Consider the following 15,502-nt stretch of genomic DNA (forward strand, 5'->3'; position numbering starts at 1 on the left):
GACCAACCTTCAACAAACAGCGGAAGGAGAGCGCAAAGGCCAGGCTCCCAAACAACAAGCGGAGGCAACATGTTGCAGCTAGCTAGCAAGCGCGGCCGCTTGTCAGCTCTGCAATCCTTAGCCCTGTCTCAAGAAAAAAAAAAAAAAGGCTTACAGCACCTGGTATTCCCAGGCGGTCTCCCATCCAAGTACTAACCAGGCCCGAACCTGCTTAGCTTCCGAGATCTGACGAGATCGGGCGCGCTCAGGTTGGTGTGGCCGTAAGCCACAGACGGACTAACAGAAGGGCCTTTTATAGATGGCAAGACCAACCTTCAACAAACAGCGGAAGGAGAGCGCAAAGGCCAGGCTCCCAAACAACAAGCGGAGGCAACATGTTGCAGCTAGCTAGCAAGCGCGGCCGCTTGTCAGCTCTGCAATCCTTAGCCCTGTCTCAAGAAAAAAAAAAAAAAGGCTTACAGCACCTGGTATTCCCAGGCGGTCTCCCATCCAAGTACTAACCAGGCCCGAACCTGCTTAGCTTCCGAGATCTGACGAGATCGGGCGCGCTCAGGTTGGTGTGGCCGTAAGCCACAGACGGACTAACAGAAGGGCCTTTTATAGATGGCAAGACCAACCTTCAACAAACAGCGGAAGGAGAGCGCAAAGGCCAGGCTCCCAAACAACAAGCGGAGGCAACATGTTGCAGCTAGCTAGCAAGCGCGGCCGCTTGTCAGCTCTGCAATCCTTAGCCCTGTCTCAAGAAAAAAAAAAAAAAGGCTTACAGCACCTGGTATTCCCAGGCGGTCTCCCATCCAAGTACTAACCAGGCCCGAACCTGCTTAGCTTCCGAGATCTGACGAGATCGGGCGCGCTCAGGTTGGTGTGGCCGTAAGCCACAGACGGACTAACAGAAGGGCCTTTTATAGATGGCAAGACCAACCTTCAACAAACAGCGGAAGGAGAGCGCAAAGGCCAGGCTCCCAAACAACAAGCGGAGGCAACATGTTGCAGCTAGCTAGCAAGCGCGGCCGCTTGTCAGCTCTGCAATCCTTAGCCCTGTCTCAAGAAAAAAAAAAAAAAGGCTTACAGCACCTGGTATTCCCAGGCGGTCTCCCATCCAAGTACTAACCAGGCCCGAACCTGCTTAGCTTCCGAGATCTGACGAGATCGGGCGCGCTCAGGTTGGTGTGGCCGTAAGCCACAGACGGACTAACAGAAGGGCCTTTTATAGATGGCAAGACCAACCTTCAACAAACAGCGGAAGGAGAGCGCAAAGGCCAGGCTCCCAAACAACAAGCGGAGGCAACATGTTGCAGCTAGCTAGCAAGCGCGGCCGCTTGTCAGCTCTGCAATCCTTAGCCCTGTCTCAAGAAAAAAAAAAAAAAGGCTTACAGCACCTGGTATTCCCAGGCGGTCTCCCATCCAAGTACTAACCAGGCCCGAACCTGCTTAGCTTCCGAGATCTGACGAGATCGGGCGCGCTCAGGTTGGTGTGGCCGTAAGCCACAGACGGACTAACAGAAGGGCCTTTTATAGATGGCAAGACCAACCTTCAACAAACAGCGGAAGGAGAGCGCAAAGGCCAGGCTCCCAAACAACAAGCGGAGGCAACATGTTGCAGCTAGCTAGCAAGCGCGGCCGCTTGTCAGCTCTGCAATCCTTAGCCCTGTCTCAAGAAAAAAAAAAAAAAGGCTTACAGCACCTGGTATTCCCAGGCGGTCTCCCATCCAAGTACTAACCAGGCCCGAACCTGCTTAGCTTCCGAGATCTGACGAGATCGGGCGCGCTCAGGTTGGTGTGGCCGTAAGCCACAGACGGACTAACAGAAGGGCCTTTTATAGATGGCAAGACCAACCTTCAACAAACAGCGGAAGGAGAGCGCAAAGGCCAGGCTCCCAAACAACAAGCGGAGGCAACATGTTGCAGCTAGCTAGCAAGCGCGGCCGCTTGTCAGCTCTGCAATCCTTAGCCCTGTCTCAAGAAAAAAAAAAAAAAGGCTTACAGCACCTGGTATTCCCAGGCGGTCTCCCATCCAAGTACTAACCAGGCCCGAACCTGCTTAGCTTCCGAGATCTGACGAGATCGGGCGCGCTCAGGTTGGTGTGGCCGTAAGCCACAGACGGACTAACAGAAGGGCCTTTTATAGATGGCAAGACCAACCTTCAACAAACAGCGGAAGGAGAGCGCAAAGGCCAGGCTCCCAAACAACAAGCGGAGGCAACATGTTGCAGCTAGCTAGCAAGCGCGGCCGCTTGTCAGCTCTGCAATCCTTAGCCCTGTCTCAAGAAAAAAAAAAAAAAGGCTTACAGCACCTGGTATTCCCAGGCGGTCTCCCATCCAAGTACTAACCAGGCCCGAACCTGCTTAGCTTCCGAGATCTGACGAGATCGGGCGCGCTCAGGTTGGTGTGGCCGTAAGCCACAGACGGACTAACAGAAGGGCCTTTTATAGATGGCAAGACCAACCTTCAACAAACAGCGGAAGGAGAGCGCAAAGGCCAGGCTCCCAAACAACAAGCGGAGGCAACATGTTGCAGCTAGCTAGCAAGCGCGGCCGCTTGTCAGCTCTGCAATCCTTAGCCCTGTCTCAAGAAAAAAAAAAAAAAGGCTTACAGCACCTGGTATTCCCAGGCGGTCTCCCATCCAAGTACTAACCAGGCCCGAACCTGCTTAGCTTCCGAGATCTGACGAGATCGGGCGCGCTCAGGTTGGTGTGGCCGTAAGCCACAGACGGACTAACAGAAGGGCCTTTTATAGATGGCAAGACCAACCTTCAACAAACAGCGGAAGGAGAGCGCAAAGGCCAGGCTCCCAAACAACAAGCGGAGGCAACATGTTGCAGCTAGCTAGCAAGCGCGGCCGCTTGTCAGCGCTCTGCAATCCGGAGCCCTGTCTCAAGAAAAAAAAAAAAGGCTTACAGCACCTGGTATTCCCAGGCGGTCTCCCATCCAAGTACTAACCAGGCCCGAACCTGCTTAGCTTCCGAGATCTGACGAGATCGGGCGCGCTCAGGTTGGTGTGGCCGTAAGCCACAGACGGACTAACAGAAGGGCCTTTTATAGATGGCAAGACCAACCTTCAACAAACAGCGGAAGGAGAGCGCAAAGGCCAGGCTCCCAAACAACAAGCGGAGGCAACATGTTGCAGCTAGCTAGCAAGCGCGGCCGCTTGTCAGCTCTGCAATCCGGAGCCCTGTCTCAAGAAAAAAAAAAAAAAGGCTTACAGCACCTGGTATTCCCAGGCGGTCTCCCATCCAAGTACTAACCAGGCCCGAACCTGCTTAGCTTCCGAGATCTGACGAGATCGGGCGCGCTCAGGTTGGTGTGGCCGTAAGCCACAGACGGACTAACAGAAGGGCCTTTTATAGATGGCAAGACCAACCTTCAACAAACAGCGGAAGGAGAGCGCAAAGGCCAGGCTCCCAAACAACAAGCGGAGGCAACATGTTGCAGCTAGCTAGCAAGCGCGGCCGCTTGTCAGCTCTGCAATCCTTAGCCCTGTCTCAAGAAAAAAAAAAAAAAGGCTTACAGCACCTGGTATTCCCAGGCGGTCTCCCATCCAAGTACTAACCAGGCCCGAACCTGCTTAGCTTCCGAGATCTGACGAGATCGGGCGCGCTCAGGTTGGTGTGGCCGTAAGCCACAGACGGACTAACAGAAGGGCCTTTTATAGATGGCAAGACCAACCTTCAACAAACAGCGGAAGGAGAGCGCAAAGGCCAGGCTCCCAAACAACAAGCGGAGGCAACATGTTGCAGCTAGCTAGCAAGCGCGGCCGCTTGTCAGCTCTGCAATCCTTAGCCCTGTCTCAAGAAAAAAAAAAAAAAGGCTTACAGCACCTGGTATTCCCAGGCGGTCTCCCATCCAAGTACTAACCAGGCCCGAACCTGCTTAGCTTCCGAGATCTGACGAGATCGGGCGCGCTCAGGTTGGTGTGGCCGTAAGCCACAGACGGACTAACAGAAGGGCCTTTTATAGATGGCAAGACCAACCTTCAACAAACAGCGGAAGGAGAGCGCAAAGGCCAGGCTCCCAAACAACAAGCGGAGGCAACATGTTGCAGCTAGCTAGCAAGCGCGGCCGCTTGTCAGCTCTGCAATCCTTAGCCCTGTCTCAAGAAAAAAAAAAAAAAGGCTTACAGCACCTGGTATTCCCAGGCGGTCTCCCATCCAAGTACTAACCAGGCCCGAACCTGCTTAGCTTCCGAGATCTGACGAGATCGGGCGCGCTCAGGTTGGTGTGGCCGTAAGCCACAGACGGACTAACAGAAGGGCCTTTTATAGATGGCAAGACCAACCTTCAACAAACAGCGGAAGGAGAGCGCAAAGGCCAGGCTCCCAAACAACAAGCGGAGGCAACATGTTGCAGCTAGCTAGCAAGCGCGGCCGCTTGTCAGCTCTGCAATCCTTAGCCCTGTCTCAAGAAAAAAAAAAAAAAGGCTTACAGCACCTGGTATTCCCAGGCGGTCTCCCATCCAAGTACTAACCAGGCCCGAACCTGCTTAGCTTCCGAGATCTGACGAGATCGGGCGCGCTCAGGTTGGTGTGGCCGTAAGCCACAGACGGACTAACAGAAGGGCCTTTTATAGATGGCAAGACCAACCTTCAACAAACAGCGGAAGGAGAGCGCAAAGGCCAGGCTCCCAAACAACAAGCGGAGGCAACATGTTGCAGCTAGCTAGCAAGCGCGGCCGCTTGTCAGCTCTGCAATCCTTAGCCCTGTCTCAAGAAAAAAAAAAAAAAGGCTTACAGCACCTGGTATTCCCAGGCGGTCTCCCATCCAAGTACTAACCAGGCCCGAACCTGCTTAGCTTCCGAGATCTGACGAGATCGGGCGCGCTCAGGTTGGTGTGGCCGTAAGCCACAGACGGACTAACAGAAGGGCCTTTTATAGATGGCAAGACCAACCTTCAACAAACAGCGGAAGGAGAGCGCAAAGGCCAGGCTCCCAAACAACAAGCGGAGGCAACATGTTGCAGCTAGCTAGCAAGCGCGGCCGCGCTTGTCAGCTCTGCAATCCTTAGCCCTGTCTCAAGAAAAAAAAAAAAAAGGCTTACAGCACCTGGTATTCCCAGGCGGTCTCCCATCCAAGTACTAACCAGGCCCGAACCTGCTTAGCTTCCGAGATCTGACGAGATCGGGCGCGCTCAGGTTGGTGTGGCCATAAGCCACAGACGGACTAACAGAAGGGCCTTTTATAGATGGCAAGACCAACCTTCAACAAACAGCGGAAGGAGAGCGCAAAGGCCAGGCTCCCAAACAACAAGCGGAGGCAACATGTTGCAGCTAGCTAGCAAGCGCGGCCGCTTGTCAGCTCTGCAATCCTTAGCCCTGTCTCAAGAAAAAAAAAAAAAAAGGCTTACAGCACCTGGTATTCCCAGGCGGTCTCCCATCCAAGTACTAACCAGGCCCGAACCTGCTTAGCTTCCGAGATCTGACGAGATCGGGCGCGCTCAGGTTGGTGTGGCCGTAAGCCACAGACGGACTAACAGAAGGGCCTTTTATAGATGGCAAGACCAACCTTCAACAAACAGCGGAAGGAGAGCGCAAAGGCCAGGCTCCCAAACAACAAGTGGAGGCAACATGTTGCAGCTAGCTAGCAAGCGCGGCCGCTTGTCAGCTCTGCAATCCTTAGCCCTGTCTCAAGAAAAAAAAAAAAAAGGCTTACAGCACCTGGTATTCCCAGGCGGTCTCCCATCCAAGTACTAACCAGGCCCGAACCTGCTTAGCTTCCGAGATCTGACGAGATCGGGCGCGCTCAGGTTGGTGTGGCCGTAAGCCACAGACGGACTAACAGAAGGGCCTTTTATAGATGGCAAGACCAACCTTCAACAAACAGCGGAAGGAGAGCGCAAAGGCCAGGCTCCCAAACAACAAGCGGAGGCAACATGTTGCAGCTAGCTAGCAAGCGCGGCCGCTTGTCAGCTCTGCAATCCGGAGCCCTGTCTCAAGAAAAAAAAAGGCTTACAGCACCTGGTATTCCCAGGCGGTCTCCCATCCAAGTACTAACCAGGCCCGAACCTGCTTAGCTTCCGAGATCTGACGAGATCGGGCGCGCTCAGGTTGGTGTGGCCGTAAGCTACAGACGGACTAACAGAAGGGCCTTTTATAGATGGCAAGACCAACCTTCAACAAACAGCGGAAGGAGAGCGCAAAGGCCAGGCTCCCAAACAACAAGCGGAGGCAACATGTTGCAGCTAGCTAGCAAGCGCGGCCGCTTGTCAGCTCTGCAATCCTTAGCCCTGTCTCAAGAAAAAAAAAAAAAAAGGCTTACAGCACCTGGTATTCCCAGGCGGTCTCCCATCCAAGTACTAACCAGGCCCGAACCTGCTTAGCTTCCGAGATCTGACGAGATCGGGCGCGCTCAGGTTGGTGTGGCCGTAAGCCACAGACGGACTAACAGAAGGGCCTTTTATAGATGGCAAGACCAACCTTCAACAAACAGCGGAAGGAGAGCGCAAAGGCCAGGCTCCCAAACAACAAGCGGAGGCAACATGTTGCAGCTAGCTAGCAAGCGCGGCGGCTTGTCAGCTCTGCAATCCGGAGCCCTGTCTCAAGAAAAAAAAAGGCTTACAGCACCTGGTATTCCCAGGCGGTCTCCCATCCAAGTACTAACCAGGCCCGAACCTGCTTAGCTTCCGAGATCTGACGAGATCGGGCGCGCTGAGGTTGGTGTGGCCGTAAGCCACAGACGGACTAACAGAAGGGCCTTTTATAGATGGCAAGACCAACCTTCAACAAACAGCGGAAGGAGAGCGCAAAGGCCAGGCTCCCAAACAACAAGCGGAGGCAACATGTTGCAGCTAGCTAGCAAGCGCGGCGGCTTGTCAGCTCTGCAATCCGGAGCCCTGTCTCAAGAAAAAAAAAGGCTTACAGCACCTGGTATTCCCAGGCGGTCTCCCATCCAAGTACTAACCAGGCCCGAACCTGCTTAGCTTCCGAGATCTGACGAGATCGGGCGCGCTCAGGTTGGTGTGGCCGTAAGCCACAGACGGACTAACAGAAGGGCCTTTTATAGATGGCAAGACCAACCTTCAACAAACAGTGGAAGGAGAGCGCAAAGGCCAGGCTCCCAAACAACAAGCGGAGGCAACATGTTGCAGCTAGCTAGCAAGCGCGGCCGCTTGTCAGCTCTGCAATCCGGAGCCCTGTCTCAAGAAAAAAAAAGGCTTACAGCACCTGGTATTCCCAGGCGGTCTCCCATCCAAGTACTAACCAGGCCCGAACCTGCTTAGCTTCCGAGATCTGACGAGATCGGGCGCGCTCAGGTTGGTGTGGCCGTATAGATGGCAAGACCAACCTTCAACAAACAGCGGAAGGAGAGCGCAAAGGCCAGGCTCCCAAACAACAAGCGGAGGCAACATGTTGCAGCTAGCTAGCAAGCGCGGCCGCTTGTCAGCTCTGCAATCCGGAGCCCTGTCTCAAGAAAAAAAAAAAAAAAGGCTTACAGCACCTGGTATTCCCAGGCGGTCTCCCATCCAAGTACTAACCAGGCCCGAACCTGCTTAGCTTCCGAGATCTGACGAGATCGGGCGCGCTCAGGTTGGTGTGGCCGTAAGCCACAGACGGACTAACAGAAGGGCCTTTTATAGATGGCAAGACCAACCTTCAACAAACAGTGGAAGGAGAGCGCAAAGGCCAGGCTCCCAAACAACAAGCGGAGGCAACATGTTGCAGCTAGCTAGCAAGCGCGGCTGCTTGTCAGCTCTGCAATCCGGAGCCCTGTCTCAAGAAAAAAAAAGGCTTACAGCACCTGGTATTCCCAGGCGGTCTCCCATCCAAGTACTAACCAGGCCCGAACCTGCTTAGCTTCCGAGATCTGACGAGATCGGGCGCGCTCAGGTTGGTGTGGCCGTAAGCCACAGACGGACTAACAGAAGGGCCTTTTATAGATGGCAAGACCAACCTTCAACAAACAGCGGAAGGAGAGCGCAAAGGCCAGGCTCCCAAACAACAAGCGGAGGCAACATGTTACAGCTAGCTAGCAAGCGCGGCCGCTTGTCAGCTCTGCAATCCTTAGCCCTGTCTCAAGAAAAAAAAAAAAAAGGCTTACAGCACCTGGTATTCCCAGGCGGTCTCCCATCCAAGTACTAACCAGGCCCGAACCTGCTTAGCTTCCGAGATCTGACGAGATCGGGCGCGCTCAGGTTGGTGTGGCCGTAAGCCACAGACGGACTAACAGAAGGGCCTTTTATAGATGGCAAGACCAACCTTCAACAAACAGCGGAAGGAGAGCGCAAAGGCCAGGCTCCCAAACAACAAGCGGAGGCAACATGTTGCAGCTAGCTAGCAAGCGCGGCCGCTTGTCAGCTCTGCAATCCGGAGCCCTGTCTCAAGAAAAAAAAAGGCTTACAGCACCTGGTATTCCCAGGCGGTCTCCCATCCAAGTACTAACCAGGCCCAAACCTGCTTAGCTTCCGAGATCTGACGAGATCGGGCGCGCTCAGGTTGGTGTGGCCGTAAGCCACAGACGGACTAACAGAAGGGCCTTTTATAGATGGCAAGTCCAACCTTCAACAAACAGCGGAAGGAGAGCGCAAAGGCCAGGCTCCCAAACAACAAGCGGAGGCAACATGTTGCAGCTAGCTAGCAAGCGCGGCCGCTTGTCAGCTCTGCAATCCGGAGCCCTGTCTCAAGAAAAAAAAAAAAAAAGGCTTACAGCACCTGGTATTCCCAGGCGGTCTCCCATCCAAGTACTAACCAGGCCCGAACCTGCTTAGCTTCCGAGATCTGACGAGATCGGGCGCGCTCAGGTTGGTGTGGCCGTAAGCCACAGACGGACTAACAGAAGGGCCTTTTATAGATGGCAAGACCAACCTTCAACAAACAGCGGAAGGAGAGCGCAAAGGCCAGGCTCCCAAACAACAAGCGGAGGCAACATGTTGCAGCTAGCTAGCAAGCGCGGCCGCTTGTCAGCTCTGCAATCCGGAGCCCTGTCTCAAGAAAAAAAAAAAAAAAGGCTTACAGCACCTGGTATTCCCAGGCGGTCTCCCATCCAAGTACTAACCAGGCCCGAACCTGCTTAGCTTCCGAGATCTGACGAGATCGGGCGCGCTCAGGTTGGTGTGGCCGTAAGCCACAGACGGACTAACAGAAGGGCCTTTTATAGATGGCAAGACCAACCTTCAACAAACAGCGGAAGGAGAGCGCAAAGGCCAGGCTCCCAAACAACAAGCGGAGGCAACATGTTGCAGCTAGCTAGCAAGCGCGGCCGCTTGTCAGCTCTGCAATCCGGAGCCCTGTCTCAAGAAAAAAAAAAAAAAAGGCTTACAGCACCTGGTATTCCCAGGCGGTCTCCCATCCAAGTACTAACCAGGCCCGAACCTGCTTAGCTTCCGAGATCTGACGAGATCGGGCGCGCTCAGGTTGGTGTGGCCGTAAGCCACAGACGGACTAACAGAAGGGCCTTTTATAGATGGCAAGACCAACCTTCAACAAACAGCGGAAGGAGAGCGCAAAGGCCAGGCTCCCAAACAACAAGCGGAGGCAACATGTTGCAGCTAGCTAGCAAGCGCGGCCGCTTGTCAGCTCTGCAATCCGGAGCCCTGTCTCAAGAAAAAAAAAAAAAAAGGCTTACAGCACCTGGTATTCCCAGGCGGTCTCCCATCCAAGTACTAACCAGGCCCGAACCTGCTTAGCTTCCGAGATCTGACGAGATCGGGCGCGCTCAGGTTGGTGTGGCCGTAAGCCACAGACGGACTAACAGAAGGGCCTTTTATAGATGGCAAGACCAACCTTCAACAAACAGCGGAAGGAGAGCGCAAAGGCCAGGCTCCCAAACAACAAGCGGAGGCAACATGTTGCAGCTAGCTAGCAAGCGCGGCCGCTTGTCAGCTCTGCAATCCGGAGCCCTGTCTCAAGAAAAAAAAAGGCTTACAGCACCTGGTATTCCCAGGCGGTCTCCCATCCAAGTACTAACCAGGCCCGAACCTGCTTAGCTTCCGAGATCTGACGAGATCGGGCGCGCTCAGGTTGGTGTGGCCGTAAGCCACAGACGGACTAACAGAAGGGCCTTTTATAGATGGCAAGACCAACCTTCAACAAACAGCGGAAGGAGAGCGCAAAGGCCAGGCTCCCAAACAACAAGCGGAGGCAACATGTTGCAGCTAGCTAGCAAGCGCGGCCGCTTGTCAGCTCTGCAATCCGGAGCCCTGTCTCAAGAAAAAAAAAGGCTTACAGCACCTGGTATTCCCAGGCGGTCTCCCATCCAAGTACTAACCAGGCCCGAACCTGCTTAGCTTCCGAGATCTGACGAGATCGGGCGCGCTCAGGTTGGTGTGGCCCTAAGCCACAGACGGACTAACAGAAGGGCCTTTTATAGATGGCAAGACCAACCTTCAACAAACAGCGGAAGGAGAGCGCAAAGGCCAGGCTCCCAAACAACAAGCGGAGGCAACATGTTGCAGCTAGCTAGCAAGCGCGGCCGCTTGTCAGCTCTGCAATCCGGAGCCCTGTCTCAAGAAAAAAAAAAAAAAGGCTTACAGCACCTGGTATTCCCAGGCGGTCTCCCATCCAAGTACTAACCAGGCCCGAACCTGCTTAGCTTCCGAGATCTGACGAGATCGGGCGCGCTCAGGTTGGTGTGGCCGTAAGCCACAGACGGACTAACAGAAGGGCCTTTTATAGATGGCAAGACCAACCTTCAACAAACAGCGGAAGGAGAGCGCAAAGGCCAGGCTCCCAAACAACAAGCGGAGGCAACATGTTGCAGCTAGCTAGCAAGCGCGGCCGCTTGTCAGCTCTGCAATCCGGAGCCCTGTCTCAAGAAAAAAAAAAAAAAAGGCTTACAGCACCTGGTATTCCCAGGCGGTCTCCCATCCAAGTACTAACCAGGCCCGAACCTGCTTAGCTTCCGAGATCTGACGAGATCGGGCGCGCTCAGGTTGGTGTGGCCGTAAGCCACAGATGGACTAACAGAAGGGCCTTTTATAGATGGCAAGACCAACCTTCAACAAACAGCGGAAGGAGAGCGCAAAGGCCAGGCTCCCAAACAACAAGCGGAGGCAACATGTTGCAGCTAGCTAGCAAGCGCGGCCGCTTGTCAGCTCTGCAATCCGGAGCCCTGTCTCAAGAAAAAAAAAAGGCTTACAGCACCTGGTATTCCCAGGCGGTCTCCCATCCAAGTACTAACCAGGCCCGAACCTGCTTAGCTTCCGAGATCTGACGAGATCGGGCGCGCTCAGGTTGGTGTGGCCGTAAGCCACAGACGGACTAACAGAAGGGCCTTTTATAGATGGCAAGACCAACCTTCAACAAACAGCGGAAGGAGAGCGCAAAGGCCAGGCTCCCAAACAACAAGCGGAGGCAACATGTTGCAGCTAGCTAGCAAGCGCAGCCGCTTGTCAGCTCTGCAATCCGGAGCCCTGTCTCAAGAAAAAAAAAAAAAAAGGCTTACAGCACCTGGTATTCCCAGGCGGTCTCCCATCCAAGTACTAACCAGGCCCGAACCTGCTTAGCTTCCGAGATCTGACGAGATCGGGCGCGCTCAGGTTGGTGTGGCCGTAAGCCACAGACGGACTAACAGAAGGGCCTTTTATAGATGGCAAGACCAACCTTCAACAAACAGCGGAAGGAGAGCGCAAAGGCCAGGCTCCCAAACAACAAGCGGAGGCAACATGTTGCAGCTAGCTAGCAAGCGCGGCCGCTTGTCAGCTCTGCAATCCGGAGCCCTGTCTCAAGAAAAAAAAAAAAAAAGGCTTACAGCACCTGGTATTCCCAGGCGGTCTCCCATCCAAGTACTAACCAGGCCCGAACCTGCTTAGCTTCCGAGATCTGACGAGATCGGGCGCGCTCAGGTTGGTGTGGCCGTAAGCCACAGACGGACTAACAGAAGGGCCTTTTATAGATGGCAAGACCAACCTTCAACAAACAGCGGAAGGAGAGCGCAAAGGCCAGGCTCCCAAACAACAAGCGGAGGCAACATGTTGCAGCTAGCTAGCAAGCGCGGCCGCTTGTCAGCTCTGCAATCCTTAGCCCTGTCTCAAGAAAAAAAAAAAAAAAGGCTTACAGCACCTGGTATTCCCAGGCGGTCTCCCATCCAAGTACTAACCAGGCCCGAACCTGCTTAGCTTCCTAGATCTGACGAGATCGGGCGCGCTCAGGTTGGTGTGGCCGTAAGCCACAGACGGACTAACAGAAGGGCCTTTTATAGATGGCAAGACCAACCTTCAACAAACAGCGGAAGGAGAGCGCAAAGGCCAGGCTCCCAAACAACAAGCGGAGGCAACATGTTGCAGCTAGCTAGCAAGCGCGGCCGCTTGTCAGCTCTGCAATCCGGAGCCCTGTCTCAAGAAAAAAAAAAAAAAAGGCTTACAGCACCTGGTATTCCCAGGCGGTCTCCCATCCAAGTACTAACCAGGCCCGAACCTGCTTAGCTTCCGAGATCTGACGAGATCGGGCGCGCTCAGGTTGGTGTGGCCGTAAGCCACAGACGGACTAACAGAAGGGCCTTTTATAGATGGCAAGACCAACCTTCAACAAACAGCGGAAGGAGAGCGCAAAGGCCAGGCTCCCAAACAACAAGCGGAGGCAACATGTTGCAGCTAGCTAGCAAGCGCGGCCGCTTGTCAGCTCTGCAATCCGGAGCCCTGTCTCAAGAAAAAAAAAGGCTTACAGCACCTGGTATTCCCAGGCGGTCTCCCATCCAAGTACTAACCAGGCCCGAACCTGCTTAGCTTCCTAGATCTGACGAGATCGGGCGCGCTCAGGTTGGTGTGGCCGTAAGCCACAGACGGACTAACAGAAGGGCCTTTTATAGATGGCAAGACCAACCTTCAACAAACAGCGGAAGGAGAGCGCAAAGGCCAGGCTCCCAAACAACAAGCGGAGGCAACATGTTGCAGCTAGCTAGCAAGCGCGGCCGCTTGTCAGCTCTGCAATCCGGAGCCCTGTCTCAAGAAAAAAAAAAAAAAAGGCTTACAGCACCTGGTATTCCCAGGCGGTCTCCCATCCAAGTACTAACCAGGCCCGAACCTGCTTAGCTTCCGAGATCTGACGAGATCGGGCGCGCTCAGGTTGGTGTGGCCGTAAGCCACAGACGGACTAACAGAAGGGCCTTTTATAGATGGCAAGACCAACCTTCAACAAACAGCGGAAGGAGAGCGCAAAGGCCAGGCTCCCAAACAACAAGCGGAGGCAACATGTTGCAGCTAGCTAGCAAGCGCGGCCGCTTGTCAGCTCTGCAATCCGGAGCCCTGTCTCAAGAAAAAAAAAAAAAAAGGCTTACAGCACCTGGTATTCCCAGGCGGTCTCCCATCCAAGTACTAACCAGGCCCGAACCTGCTTAGCTTCCGAGATCTGACTAGATCGGGCGCGCTCAGGTTGGTGTGGCCGTAAGCCACAGACGGACTAACAGAAGGGCCTTTTATAGATGGCAAGACCAACCTTCAACAAACAGCGGAAGGAGAGCGCAAAGGCCAGGCTCCCAAACAACAAGCGGAGGCAACATGTTGCAGCTAGCTAGCAAGCGCGGCCGCTTGTCAGCTCTGCAATCCGGAGCCCTGTCTCAAGAAAAAAAAAAAAAAGGCTTACAGCACCTGGTATTCCCAGGCGGTCTCCCATCCAAGTACTAACCAGGCCCGAACCTGCTTAGCTTCCGAGATCTGACGAGATCGGGCGCGCTCAGGTTGGTGTGGCCGTAAGCCACAGACGGACTAACAGAAGGGCCTTTTATAGATGGCAAGACCAACCTTCAACAAACAGCGGAAGGAGAGCGCAAAGGCCAGGCTCCCAAACAACAAGCGGAGGCAACATGTTGCAGCTAGCTAGCAAGCGCGGCCGCTTGTCAGCTCTGCAATCCGGAGCCCTGTCTCAAGAAAAAAAAAAAAAAAGCCTTACAGCACCTGGTATTCCCAGGCGGTCTCCCATCCAAGTACTAACCAGGCCCGAACCTGCTTAGCTTCCGAGATCTGACGAGATCGGGCGCGCTCAGGTTGGTGTGGCCGTAAGCCACAGACGGACTAACAGAAGGGCCTTTTATAGATGGCAAGACCAACCTTCAACAAACAGCGGAAGGAGAGCGCAAAGGCCAGGCTCCCAAACAACAAGCGGAGGCAACATGTTGCAGCTAGCTAGCAAGCGCGGCCGCTTGTCAGCTCTGCAATCCGGAGCCCTGTCTCAAGAAAAAAAAAAAAAAGGCTTACAGCACCTGGTATTCCCAGGCGGTCTCCCATCCAAGTACTAACCAGGCCCGAACCTGCTTAGCTTCCGAGATCTGACGAGATCGGGCGCGCTCAGGTTGGTGTGGCCGTAAGCCACAGACGGACTAACAGAAGGGCCTTTTATAGATGGCAAGACCAACCTTCAACAAACAGCGGAAGGAGAGCGCAAAGGCCAGGCTCCCAAACAACAAGCGGAGGCAACATGTTGCAGCTAGCTAGCAAGCGCGGCCGCTTGTCAGCTCTGCAATCCGGAGCCCTGTCTCAAGAAAAAAAAAAAAAAAGGCTTACAGCACCTGGTATTCCCAGGCGGTCTCCCATCCAAGTACTAACCAGGCCCGAACCTGCTTAGCTTCCGAGATCTGACGAGATCGGGCGCGCTCAGGTTGGTGTGGCCGTAAGCCACAGACGGACTAACAGAAGGGCCTTTTATAGATGGCAAGACCAACCTTCAACAAACAGCGGAAGGAGAGCGCAAAGGCCAGGCTCCCAAACAACAAGCGGAGGCAACATGTTGCAGCTAGCTAGCAAGCGCGGCCGCTTGTCAGCTCTGCAATCCTTAGCCCTGTCTCAAGAAAAAAAAAAAAAAGGCTTACAGCACCTGGTATTCCCAGGCGGTCTCCCATCCAAGTACTAACCAGGCCCGAACCTGCTTAGCTTCCTAGATCTGACGAGATCGGGCGCGCTCAGGTTGGTGTGGCCGTAAGCCACAGACGGACTAACAGAAGGGCCTTTTATAGATGGCAAGACCAACCTTCAACAAACAGCGGAAGGAGAGCGCAAAGGCCAGGCTCCCAAACAACAAGCGGAGGCAACATGTTGCAGCTAGCTAGCAAGCGCGGCCGCTTGTCAGCTCTGCAATCCGGAGCCCTGTCTCAAGAAAAAAAAAAAAAAAGGCTTACAGCACCTGGTATTCCCAGGCGGTCTCCCATCCAAGTACTAACCAGGCCCGAACCTGCTTAGCTTCCGAGATCTGACGAGATCGGGCGCGCTCAGGTTGGTGTGGCCGTAAGCCACAGACGGACTAACAGAAGGGCCTTTTATAGATGGCAAGACCAACCTTCAACAAACAGCGGAAGGAGAGCGCAAAGGCCAGGCTCCCAAACAACAAGCGGAGGCAACATGTTGCAGCTAGCTAGCAAGCGCGGCCGCTTGTCAGCTCTGCAATCCGGAGCCCTGTCTCAAGAAAAAAAAAGGCTTACAGCACCTGGTATTCCCAGGCGGTCTCCCATCCAAGTACTAACCAGGCCCGAACCTGCTTAGCTTCCTAGATCTGACGAGATCGGGCGCGCTCAGGTTGGTGTGGCCGTAAGCCACAGACGGACTAACAGAAGGGCCTTTTATAGATGGCAAGACCAACCTTCAAC

The 15,502-nt window shown here is 54.2% G+C and overlaps 51 non-coding genes across 51 annotated transcripts; all 51 read right to left on the reverse strand.

Annotated features, from left to right (window-relative positions):
* Nucleotides 1–147: 147 nt before the first annotated feature.
* Nucleotides 148–266, reverse strand: LOC139659728 (5S ribosomal RNA). The gene has a single exon (XR_011696358.1). It is a non-coding gene; the product is annotated as a 5S ribosomal RNA (ribosomal RNA).
* A 186-nt stretch (nt 267–452) lies between these two features.
* On the reverse strand, nt 453–571 carry LOC139659729 (5S ribosomal RNA). The gene has a single exon (XR_011696359.1). It is a non-coding gene; the product is annotated as a 5S ribosomal RNA (ribosomal RNA).
* A 186-nt stretch (nt 572–757) lies between these two features.
* Nucleotides 758–876, reverse strand: LOC139659730 (5S ribosomal RNA). Its single transcript, XR_011696360.1, has one exon. It is a non-coding gene; the product is annotated as a 5S ribosomal RNA (ribosomal RNA).
* A 186-nt stretch (nt 877–1,062) lies between these two features.
* Nucleotides 1,063–1,181, reverse strand: LOC139659731 (5S ribosomal RNA). The gene has a single exon (XR_011696361.1). It is a non-coding gene; the product is annotated as a 5S ribosomal RNA (ribosomal RNA).
* A 186-nt stretch (nt 1,182–1,367) lies between these two features.
* LOC139659734 (5S ribosomal RNA) lies at nt 1,368–1,486 on the reverse strand. The gene has a single exon (XR_011696363.1). It is a non-coding gene; the product is annotated as a 5S ribosomal RNA (ribosomal RNA).
* Nucleotides 1,487–1,672: 186 nt separating this feature from the next.
* LOC139659735 (5S ribosomal RNA) lies at nt 1,673–1,791 on the reverse strand. The gene has a single exon (XR_011696364.1). It is a non-coding gene; the product is annotated as a 5S ribosomal RNA (ribosomal RNA).
* Nucleotides 1,792–1,977: 186 nt separating this feature from the next.
* LOC139659736 (5S ribosomal RNA) lies at nt 1,978–2,096 on the reverse strand. Its single transcript, XR_011696365.1, has one exon. It is a non-coding gene; the product is annotated as a 5S ribosomal RNA (ribosomal RNA).
* A 186-nt stretch (nt 2,097–2,282) lies between these two features.
* Nucleotides 2,283–2,401, reverse strand: LOC139659737 (5S ribosomal RNA). Its single transcript, XR_011696366.1, has one exon. It is a non-coding gene; the product is annotated as a 5S ribosomal RNA (ribosomal RNA).
* A 186-nt stretch (nt 2,402–2,587) lies between these two features.
* Nucleotides 2,588–2,706, reverse strand: LOC139659738 (5S ribosomal RNA). The gene has a single exon (XR_011696367.1). It is a non-coding gene; the product is annotated as a 5S ribosomal RNA (ribosomal RNA).
* A 186-nt stretch (nt 2,707–2,892) lies between these two features.
* Nucleotides 2,893–3,011, reverse strand: LOC139659739 (5S ribosomal RNA). The gene has a single exon (XR_011696368.1). It is a non-coding gene; the product is annotated as a 5S ribosomal RNA (ribosomal RNA).
* Nucleotides 3,012–3,197: 186 nt separating this feature from the next.
* LOC139659740 (5S ribosomal RNA) lies at nt 3,198–3,316 on the reverse strand. Its single transcript, XR_011696369.1, has one exon. It is a non-coding gene; the product is annotated as a 5S ribosomal RNA (ribosomal RNA).
* Nucleotides 3,317–3,502: 186 nt separating this feature from the next.
* LOC139659741 (5S ribosomal RNA) lies at nt 3,503–3,621 on the reverse strand. Its single transcript, XR_011696370.1, has one exon. It is a non-coding gene; the product is annotated as a 5S ribosomal RNA (ribosomal RNA).
* Nucleotides 3,622–3,807: 186 nt separating this feature from the next.
* LOC139659742 (5S ribosomal RNA) lies at nt 3,808–3,926 on the reverse strand. The gene has a single exon (XR_011696371.1). It is a non-coding gene; the product is annotated as a 5S ribosomal RNA (ribosomal RNA).
* Nucleotides 3,927–4,112: 186 nt separating this feature from the next.
* Nucleotides 4,113–4,231, reverse strand: LOC139659743 (5S ribosomal RNA). Its single transcript, XR_011696372.1, has one exon. It is a non-coding gene; the product is annotated as a 5S ribosomal RNA (ribosomal RNA).
* Nucleotides 4,232–4,417: 186 nt separating this feature from the next.
* On the reverse strand, nt 4,418–4,536 carry LOC139659745 (5S ribosomal RNA). Its single transcript, XR_011696374.1, has one exon. It is a non-coding gene; the product is annotated as a 5S ribosomal RNA (ribosomal RNA).
* Nucleotides 4,537–4,722: 186 nt separating this feature from the next.
* Nucleotides 4,723–4,841, reverse strand: LOC139659746 (5S ribosomal RNA). Its single transcript, XR_011696375.1, has one exon. It is a non-coding gene; the product is annotated as a 5S ribosomal RNA (ribosomal RNA).
* Nucleotides 4,842–5,029: 188 nt separating this feature from the next.
* LOC139659827 (5S ribosomal RNA) lies at nt 5,030–5,148 on the reverse strand. Its single transcript, XR_011696451.1, has one exon. It is a non-coding gene; the product is annotated as a 5S ribosomal RNA (ribosomal RNA).
* Nucleotides 5,149–5,335: 187 nt separating this feature from the next.
* LOC139659747 (5S ribosomal RNA) lies at nt 5,336–5,454 on the reverse strand. The gene has a single exon (XR_011696376.1). It is a non-coding gene; the product is annotated as a 5S ribosomal RNA (ribosomal RNA).
* Nucleotides 5,455–5,640: 186 nt separating this feature from the next.
* LOC139659748 (5S ribosomal RNA) lies at nt 5,641–5,759 on the reverse strand. Its single transcript, XR_011696377.1, has one exon. It is a non-coding gene; the product is annotated as a 5S ribosomal RNA (ribosomal RNA).
* Nucleotides 5,760–5,940: 181 nt separating this feature from the next.
* On the reverse strand, nt 5,941–6,059 carry LOC139659750 (5S ribosomal RNA). Its single transcript, XR_011696378.1, has one exon. It is a non-coding gene; the product is annotated as a 5S ribosomal RNA (ribosomal RNA).
* A 187-nt stretch (nt 6,060–6,246) lies between these two features.
* On the reverse strand, nt 6,247–6,365 carry LOC139659751 (5S ribosomal RNA). Its single transcript, XR_011696379.1, has one exon. It is a non-coding gene; the product is annotated as a 5S ribosomal RNA (ribosomal RNA).
* A 181-nt stretch (nt 6,366–6,546) lies between these two features.
* On the reverse strand, nt 6,547–6,665 carry LOC139659865 (5S ribosomal RNA). Its single transcript, XR_011696489.1, has one exon. It is a non-coding gene; the product is annotated as a 5S ribosomal RNA (ribosomal RNA).
* Nucleotides 6,666–6,846: 181 nt separating this feature from the next.
* On the reverse strand, nt 6,847–6,965 carry LOC139659752 (5S ribosomal RNA). The gene has a single exon (XR_011696380.1). It is a non-coding gene; the product is annotated as a 5S ribosomal RNA (ribosomal RNA).
* A 181-nt stretch (nt 6,966–7,146) lies between these two features.
* On the reverse strand, nt 7,147–7,265 carry LOC139659888 (5S ribosomal RNA). Its single transcript, XR_011696511.1, has one exon. It is a non-coding gene; the product is annotated as a 5S ribosomal RNA (ribosomal RNA).
* A 155-nt stretch (nt 7,266–7,420) lies between these two features.
* On the reverse strand, nt 7,421–7,539 carry LOC139659753 (5S ribosomal RNA). The gene has a single exon (XR_011696381.1). It is a non-coding gene; the product is annotated as a 5S ribosomal RNA (ribosomal RNA).
* Nucleotides 7,540–7,720: 181 nt separating this feature from the next.
* Nucleotides 7,721–7,839, reverse strand: LOC139659754 (5S ribosomal RNA). The gene has a single exon (XR_011696382.1). It is a non-coding gene; the product is annotated as a 5S ribosomal RNA (ribosomal RNA).
* Nucleotides 7,840–8,025: 186 nt separating this feature from the next.
* Nucleotides 8,026–8,144, reverse strand: LOC139659755 (5S ribosomal RNA). The gene has a single exon (XR_011696383.1). It is a non-coding gene; the product is annotated as a 5S ribosomal RNA (ribosomal RNA).
* Nucleotides 8,145–8,325: 181 nt separating this feature from the next.
* LOC139659714 (5S ribosomal RNA) lies at nt 8,326–8,444 on the reverse strand. The gene has a single exon (XR_011696345.1). It is a non-coding gene; the product is annotated as a 5S ribosomal RNA (ribosomal RNA).
* Nucleotides 8,445–8,631: 187 nt separating this feature from the next.
* Nucleotides 8,632–8,750, reverse strand: LOC139659757 (5S ribosomal RNA). Its single transcript, XR_011696385.1, has one exon. It is a non-coding gene; the product is annotated as a 5S ribosomal RNA (ribosomal RNA).
* A 187-nt stretch (nt 8,751–8,937) lies between these two features.
* On the reverse strand, nt 8,938–9,056 carry LOC139659758 (5S ribosomal RNA). Its single transcript, XR_011696386.1, has one exon. It is a non-coding gene; the product is annotated as a 5S ribosomal RNA (ribosomal RNA).
* A 187-nt stretch (nt 9,057–9,243) lies between these two features.
* LOC139659759 (5S ribosomal RNA) lies at nt 9,244–9,362 on the reverse strand. The gene has a single exon (XR_011696387.1). It is a non-coding gene; the product is annotated as a 5S ribosomal RNA (ribosomal RNA).
* Nucleotides 9,363–9,549: 187 nt separating this feature from the next.
* Nucleotides 9,550–9,668, reverse strand: LOC139659760 (5S ribosomal RNA). Its single transcript, XR_011696388.1, has one exon. It is a non-coding gene; the product is annotated as a 5S ribosomal RNA (ribosomal RNA).
* Nucleotides 9,669–9,849: 181 nt separating this feature from the next.
* On the reverse strand, nt 9,850–9,968 carry LOC139659761 (5S ribosomal RNA). The gene has a single exon (XR_011696389.1). It is a non-coding gene; the product is annotated as a 5S ribosomal RNA (ribosomal RNA).
* Nucleotides 9,969–10,149: 181 nt separating this feature from the next.
* Nucleotides 10,150–10,268, reverse strand: LOC139659859 (5S ribosomal RNA). The gene has a single exon (XR_011696483.1). It is a non-coding gene; the product is annotated as a 5S ribosomal RNA (ribosomal RNA).
* A 186-nt stretch (nt 10,269–10,454) lies between these two features.
* LOC139659762 (5S ribosomal RNA) lies at nt 10,455–10,573 on the reverse strand. Its single transcript, XR_011696390.1, has one exon. It is a non-coding gene; the product is annotated as a 5S ribosomal RNA (ribosomal RNA).
* Nucleotides 10,574–10,760: 187 nt separating this feature from the next.
* LOC139659763 (5S ribosomal RNA) lies at nt 10,761–10,879 on the reverse strand. The gene has a single exon (XR_011696391.1). It is a non-coding gene; the product is annotated as a 5S ribosomal RNA (ribosomal RNA).
* A 182-nt stretch (nt 10,880–11,061) lies between these two features.
* On the reverse strand, nt 11,062–11,180 carry LOC139659764 (5S ribosomal RNA). Its single transcript, XR_011696392.1, has one exon. It is a non-coding gene; the product is annotated as a 5S ribosomal RNA (ribosomal RNA).
* Nucleotides 11,181–11,367: 187 nt separating this feature from the next.
* Nucleotides 11,368–11,486, reverse strand: LOC139659766 (5S ribosomal RNA). The gene has a single exon (XR_011696393.1). It is a non-coding gene; the product is annotated as a 5S ribosomal RNA (ribosomal RNA).
* Nucleotides 11,487–11,673: 187 nt separating this feature from the next.
* On the reverse strand, nt 11,674–11,792 carry LOC139659767 (5S ribosomal RNA). Its single transcript, XR_011696394.1, has one exon. It is a non-coding gene; the product is annotated as a 5S ribosomal RNA (ribosomal RNA).
* A 187-nt stretch (nt 11,793–11,979) lies between these two features.
* LOC139659880 (5S ribosomal RNA) lies at nt 11,980–12,098 on the reverse strand. Its single transcript, XR_011696503.1, has one exon. It is a non-coding gene; the product is annotated as a 5S ribosomal RNA (ribosomal RNA).
* A 187-nt stretch (nt 12,099–12,285) lies between these two features.
* On the reverse strand, nt 12,286–12,404 carry LOC139659769 (5S ribosomal RNA). Its single transcript, XR_011696396.1, has one exon. It is a non-coding gene; the product is annotated as a 5S ribosomal RNA (ribosomal RNA).
* Nucleotides 12,405–12,585: 181 nt separating this feature from the next.
* Nucleotides 12,586–12,704, reverse strand: LOC139659881 (5S ribosomal RNA). Its single transcript, XR_011696504.1, has one exon. It is a non-coding gene; the product is annotated as a 5S ribosomal RNA (ribosomal RNA).
* Nucleotides 12,705–12,891: 187 nt separating this feature from the next.
* On the reverse strand, nt 12,892–13,010 carry LOC139659770 (5S ribosomal RNA). The gene has a single exon (XR_011696397.1). It is a non-coding gene; the product is annotated as a 5S ribosomal RNA (ribosomal RNA).
* Nucleotides 13,011–13,197: 187 nt separating this feature from the next.
* LOC139659876 (5S ribosomal RNA) lies at nt 13,198–13,316 on the reverse strand. Its single transcript, XR_011696499.1, has one exon. It is a non-coding gene; the product is annotated as a 5S ribosomal RNA (ribosomal RNA).
* A 186-nt stretch (nt 13,317–13,502) lies between these two features.
* LOC139659772 (5S ribosomal RNA) lies at nt 13,503–13,621 on the reverse strand. The gene has a single exon (XR_011696398.1). It is a non-coding gene; the product is annotated as a 5S ribosomal RNA (ribosomal RNA).
* Nucleotides 13,622–13,808: 187 nt separating this feature from the next.
* LOC139659864 (5S ribosomal RNA) lies at nt 13,809–13,927 on the reverse strand. The gene has a single exon (XR_011696488.1). It is a non-coding gene; the product is annotated as a 5S ribosomal RNA (ribosomal RNA).
* Nucleotides 13,928–14,113: 186 nt separating this feature from the next.
* LOC139659773 (5S ribosomal RNA) lies at nt 14,114–14,232 on the reverse strand. The gene has a single exon (XR_011696399.1). It is a non-coding gene; the product is annotated as a 5S ribosomal RNA (ribosomal RNA).
* A 187-nt stretch (nt 14,233–14,419) lies between these two features.
* LOC139659774 (5S ribosomal RNA) lies at nt 14,420–14,538 on the reverse strand. The gene has a single exon (XR_011696400.1). It is a non-coding gene; the product is annotated as a 5S ribosomal RNA (ribosomal RNA).
* A 186-nt stretch (nt 14,539–14,724) lies between these two features.
* Nucleotides 14,725–14,843, reverse strand: LOC139659882 (5S ribosomal RNA). Its single transcript, XR_011696505.1, has one exon. It is a non-coding gene; the product is annotated as a 5S ribosomal RNA (ribosomal RNA).
* A 187-nt stretch (nt 14,844–15,030) lies between these two features.
* On the reverse strand, nt 15,031–15,149 carry LOC139659775 (5S ribosomal RNA). The gene has a single exon (XR_011696401.1). It is a non-coding gene; the product is annotated as a 5S ribosomal RNA (ribosomal RNA).
* Nucleotides 15,150–15,330: 181 nt separating this feature from the next.
* On the reverse strand, nt 15,331–15,449 carry LOC139659884 (5S ribosomal RNA). Its single transcript, XR_011696507.1, has one exon. It is a non-coding gene; the product is annotated as a 5S ribosomal RNA (ribosomal RNA).
* Nucleotides 15,450–15,502: the final 53 nt, after the last annotated feature.

The sequence above is a fragment of the Centroberyx affinis genome, unplaced genomic scaffold, assembly GCF_046629955.1.
Source record: "Centroberyx affinis isolate AG114_WGS23_722 - 3 ecotype Tasmania unplaced genomic scaffold, CSIRO-AGI_Caff_v1 ptg003150l_1, whole genome shotgun sequence".
Classification (NCBI taxonomy): domain Eukaryota; kingdom Metazoa; phylum Chordata; class Actinopteri; order Beryciformes; family Berycidae; genus Centroberyx; species Centroberyx affinis.